Here is a 6,000-nt window from a genome sequence, read left to right on the forward strand (position 1 = left end):
GTCTTGGAATACATCTTAGTCTTGGAACGCAGATGCAGGGACTGTGAGAATGAAGACCTTGGGCCCACTGTAGGAGAGGATCTGGTTTGAGACCATCTTAAAAACATGAATGTGCACAAGTCCATGGGACCTGATGAAATCTATCTGCAGGTCCTGAAGGAGCTGGCAAATTAAGTTGCTAAGCCGCTGGCCATCATATTTGAGAAATCATGGCAGTCAAGTGAAGGTCGCGACAACTGGAAAAGGGAAATATAACTCCCATTTTCAAGAAGGGGAAAATGGATGACCCAGGGAATTACAGACCAGTCAGTCTCACCTGTGTGCCTGGCAAAATCTTGGAGCAGATTCTCCTGGAAGGCATGCTAAGGCACATGAAAAACAGCAAGGTGCTTGGTGACAGCCAGCATGGCTTCACTAAGGGGAAATCCTGCCTGACCAATTTGGTGGCCTTCTATGATGGGGCTACAGAACTGATGGACAGCGGTTGAGCAGTTGATGTCATCTACCTGGACCTGTGCAAAGTGTTCAACACTGTCCCAAATGACATCCTTGTCTCTAAATTTGAGAGACATCTATTTGATAGGTATACCTCTCGGTGGATAAAACTGGCTGGATGGCCGCATGCAAAGAGTTGTAGTCAATGGCTCTATGTCCAGCTGGAGACCAGTAACGAGTGATGTCCCTCAGGGATAGGTATCACAGTATCACAGTATCACAGTAGGTTAGAGATTGGAAGGGACCTCAAAAGATCATCTAGTCCAATCCCCCTGCCGGAGCAGGAACACCTAGATAAGGTTACACAGGAACGTGTCCAGGCGGGTCTTGAATGTCTCCAAAGAAGGAGATTCCACAACCTCCCTGGGCAGCCTGTTCCAGTGTTCCGTCACCCTCACTGAGAAGAAGTTTCTTCTCAGGTTTAAGTGGAACCTCTTGTGCTCCAATTTGTATCCATTACCCCTTGTCCTTTCATTGTTTGCCACTGAGAAGAGCCTGGCTCCATCCTCGTGACACTCCCCCTTTATATATTTATATACACTAATAAGGTCACCCCTCAATCTCCTCTTCTCCAAACTGTAGAGACCCAGCTCCCTCAGTCTTTCCTCATAAGGGAGATGCTCCACTCCCTTAATCATCTTAGTTGCCCTGCGCTGGACTCTCTCCAGCAGGTCCCTGTCCTTTTTAAACTGAGGGGCCCAGAACTGGACACAATATTCCAGATGAGGTCTCACCAGGGCTGAGTAGAGGGGAATGAGGACCTCTCTTGACCTACTAACCACCCCCCTTCTAATACAACCCAGGATGCCATTGGCCTTCTTGGCCACAACGGCACAGTGTCGGCTCATGGTCACCCTGTCGTCCACCAGGACCCCCAGGTCCCTCTCCCCTACACTGCTCTCTAACAGGTCGTTCCCCAGCCTATACTGGAACCTGGGGTTGTTCCTGCCCAGATGCAGGACTCTACACTTTCCCTTGTTATATTTCATCAAGTTATTCCCCGCCCAGCTCTCCAGCCTGTCCAGGTCCCTCTGGATGGCAGCACAGCCTTCTGGCGTGTCGGCCACCCCTCCCAGCTTAGTGTCATCAGCAAACTTGCTGATAGTACACTCAATTCCCTCATCTAAATCGTTAATGAATATATTAAATAATACTGGTCCCAGTACCGACCCTTGAGGCACTCCACTAGATACAGGCCTCCAACTAGACTCCGCCCCATAGACTACAACTCTCTGGCTTCTCTCCTTCAGCCAGTTCACAGTCCACCTCACTACCCGATCATCCAGACCACACTTCCTCAATTTAGCCGCAAGGATGCTGTGGGAGACCGTGTCAAACGCTTTGCTGAAGTCGAGGTAGACCACATCCACCGCTCTACCATCATCCATCCACCGCGTTATTTCCTCATAAAAGGCTACAAGATTGGTCAAGCACGACTTCCCCTTGGTGAAGCCATGTTGACTGCCCCTCATAACCCTCTTATCCTTGATATGCCTTAAGATGGCACCAAGGATAAGGTGTTCCATCACTTTCCCAGGAACGGAGGTGAGGCTAACCGGTCTATAGTTACCCGGGTCCTCCTTCTTGCCCTTTTTGAAGACAGGAGTGACATTTGCTTTCCTCCAGTCCTCAGGCACCTCTCCCGTTTCCCAAGACTTGGTAAAGATGATGGAGAGCGGTCTAGCAATGACCTCAGCCAGTTCCCTCAGCACCCGCGGGTGCATCCCATCTGGACCCATGGATTTATGGATATCCAGATTGCTCAACTGGTCTTTAACCCATTCCTCATCGACTAAGGCAGACCGCTCCGTTGACCTATCTTCATCCGGGGTCTCAGCGGTACAGGGCTCTTCAGGACTGCCTCCAGCAGAGTAGACAGAGACAAAGAAGTCATTCAGTAACTCTGCCATCTCTGTATCTTCTGTCACCAGGGCACCCGTCCCGTTCATCAGCGGGCCTACATTGCCTCTGGTGTTAGTTTTACCTGCCATGTATTTGAAAAAGCTCTTTCTGCTGTCCTTGACCCCTCTCGCCAGCTTTAATTCCAAGGAGGCCTTAGCCATCCTAGCAGCTTTCCTACATCCTCTAGCAGCAGCCTTATATTCTTCCCAAGTGGCCAGCCCTTCTTTCCATGACCTGTAAACTCTCCTCTTCCACTTGAGCATACCGAGCAATTCCCTATTTAACCACGCAGGTCTCCTGACCCTCTTCCTCGAGGGTGTTGGGACCCATCTTGTTCAACATCGATCCCTGACATGGACAGTGGGATTGAGTGCGCCCTCAGCAAGTTTGCCGATGACACCAAGCTGTGTGGTTCGGTTGATACGCTGGAGGGAAGGAATGCCATCCAGAGGGACCTCAACACGCTTGTGAGGTGGGCTGATGCCAACCTGATAAAGTTTAACCATGTCAAGTGCAAGGTCCTACACCTGGGTCAGAGCAATCCCAGGCACAGCTACAGGTTGGGCAGAGAAGATATTCAGAGCAGCCCTGCAGAGAAGGACTTGGGGGTCCTGGTCGATGAGAAAATGAACATGAGCCGGGTTCAGTGTGCCTCACAGCCCAGAAAGCCAACCGTATTCTGGGCTGCATCAAAAGGAGCGTGACCAGCAGGTCCAAGGAGGTGATCCTGCCCCTCTACTCTGCTCTCGTGAGACCCCACTTGGAGTATTGTGTACAGTTCTGGTGTCCTCAACATAAAAAGGACATGGAACTGTTGGAACAAGTCCAGAGGAGGGCCATGAGGATGATCAGGGGACTGCAGCACCTCCCGTATGAAGATAGGCTGAGACAGTTGGGGCTGTTCAGCCTGGAAAAGAGAAGGCTGTGTGGTGACCTCATAGAAACCTTCCAGTATCTGAAGGGGGCCTATAGGGAAGCTGGGGAAGGACTCTTCATTAGGGACTGTAGTGGTAGGACAAGGGGTAACGGGTTAAAACTTAAACAGGGGAAGTTTAGATTGGATACAAGGAGTAAATTCTTTCCTGTAAGGGTGGTGAGGCACTGGAATGGGTTGCCCAGGGAGGTTGTGAATGCTCCATCCCTGGCAGTGTTCAAGGCCAGTTTGGACGAGGCTTTGGGTGACTTGGTTTAGTGTGAGGTGTCCCTGCCCATGGCAGGGGGGTTGGAACTTGATGATCTTAAGGTCCTTTCCAACCCTAACTATTCTATGAGTCTATGTTTCTATCTCTAATTTTAATCAAACATGGTCAGGGTCAGTTCTCTCTTCCTGAGCTAACATGTCACAGCCTAAGAACATTAATAGTACTTTGCAGTCAGCTTTGGGTCTCCTTGACTACAACTCTATTGGTACTGAGTATACAGTAAAGTAAACAAAAGCTAAGCAATGTCTGAGTATAGTTTGGAGTTTAAAACGAGGCAGGAACTATTTCCAGCAGTTTTGAAGACACCACCCATTTTCAAAGAAAAGAGATGGTCTGTGCTGACACGAGCCAGGCGGTCAACCAGTGTCACCAGAGGAAAATTCCTGGTTTCATTGTTTGTTCCTGAATCCTCCTTTTTTTTTCAGTCAGCAGAAATCTTCCTTGGTTGTCATGACTTTTTAAAGATCACAGGTGAAAGGCTGTTAATGAAAGCAATCAGCTCCTTCTGCATCACTGGGTTCATCCCATCCCATGGAGCTGAATTTGCCTAAGAGTTCCTTAACTGTATCCTTCTCTGCTATGAGTAGTGTTCATTCTCACACCTTCTGCTACTTGATGCAAGAGGCCTGAGAGCAGATCTTACCAGTAAAGACTAAGAGAAAATTTTTATTGGACAACTTTGCCTTTTCTATGCCTGTTACCACTAAGTGAGTTGTCCTGGGTTTAGCAGTAGCAGTCATTTTTTCTCCTTCTTGGTAGCTGGTGCAGTGCTCTGTTTTGACTTTTGGGCTGGGAACAAAGCTGATAAAAATGATGTTTTGGTTTGGCCAAGGACTCTGTGAGCCTCATGCTCTGCCAGGGAGGAGGGGAAGCCGGGAGGAAGCAGAGACAGGACACCTGACCCAAACTGACCAAAGCAGTATTTCATACCACAGCACATCATGCCCTGGATGTAACTAGGAGTGACCCGGAAGGGGCTAGGGGGGACTGCAGGGTTGGAGGAGGTATTGGTCGGTGCTTAGTCGGGCTGGGGGGGCAAGTTATTGATCGGCTGGTGCTGAGGTGTTGTATTCTCTTCCCTTGTTATTTCCTTTATCATTACTATTATTGGTGGTAGCAGTAGTGATTTGTGTTATATCTTAGTTACTAAACTGTTCTTATCTCAACCCGTGGGAGTTGCATTCCTTTTGATTCTCCTCTCCGTCCCTCCGAGAATAGGGGAGGGCAAGAAGGGGGGAGAAGTGAGTGGACAAGCTGTCTGGTTGGGGTTAAACCACGACACTAGTAAATGAACATTTTCCTTCTGCTGCTGCTGTGCATCAAGAAACTCTTATTTTCATTCAGTTACCACACAAGCTTCTGCTCCAGCTAACCCCTGGCTTTCCTAACTCCACCCCTACATGTTTAGGCAATATCGCTGTGTTCCCCCAAGCAGCCCATCCCCATTTTTCAATTTCTCTGTATTTTTTTCTCATTTGGCTCAACGTGATGGCAAATCTGTTTTCAGAACTGGGCAAGATAAAAATGGGTATAGTCACCTGATGTGAAAGGCTTAACCAGTATGAACACTGCTAGTACAAATGTATTTGTAATATTTTGAAGAGTTTTTAAGCTAGTTTAGGAATCATTGATTTTTCACAGCTAGCATAAAAAAGAACATTATATGTTCTCTTTGAATTATCAAAACTACATACATGCCCTTATTTTTCAACTGTGTGCAGCTGGTACTGCCAGGTGATCCAGTAGCACCCACATTTTGGGTTGATGATGGTTGTGGCCTACAACTTGCTGAAGGAGCTGAAAACTAAGCAGGGAGCTGTTGGTTACCCCTCCTGTGGATTCCAGCTGCAGATCATCCCACCCATTCTACAGGCTGCTGTGTCAATATTTATTTCGGGTTGGAACACACTTTGTTTACCTACTTAGGATGGATTTTCCTATGAAGAGGACAAATGCCTTTGATGTTTTTTGTGACAAGTGTTATACACATCATGTTTGGACTGAGTTTTTAGTTAAATGGAATCAGGCAGTGCAGGTAATAAATCATAACAGTTTTAAATCAGTAAAAGCCTGTGAAAGTTAGAAAGCCTGTCTTGTTCTTATTACAAAATGTAGAATTTAAAACAAAACCACAGTAGCCTAGAAAACATAAAGAAACAGAGTTAAAAAAATATGGTCACCTTTGAAGAGCTTATTGTGAGAACAGACAAGGAAGAAAAATGTAGGAGGTCAGACAGAAAAACAGAGATGTGTAGGCCTTTCTAATGACCCAAAGAAAATCATTCATGCTGCTGGAAATCAAAATCATGTCTCCTGATTCCAAACCTTGTATCTTACACATTGGACCTTTGCACCTCAGAGCTAAGGGACTGTGACCAGTGTATCAATGTGGTCCATTGAA

This window comes from Neopsephotus bourkii, unplaced genomic scaffold, assembly GCF_033783945.1.
Source record: "Neopsephotus bourkii isolate Nb327-2 ecotype Australia unplaced genomic scaffold, CSIRO-AGI_Nbou_v1 NB_756, whole genome shotgun sequence".
Taxonomy (NCBI): domain Eukaryota; kingdom Metazoa; phylum Chordata; class Aves; order Psittaciformes; family Psittacidae; genus Neopsephotus; species Neopsephotus bourkii.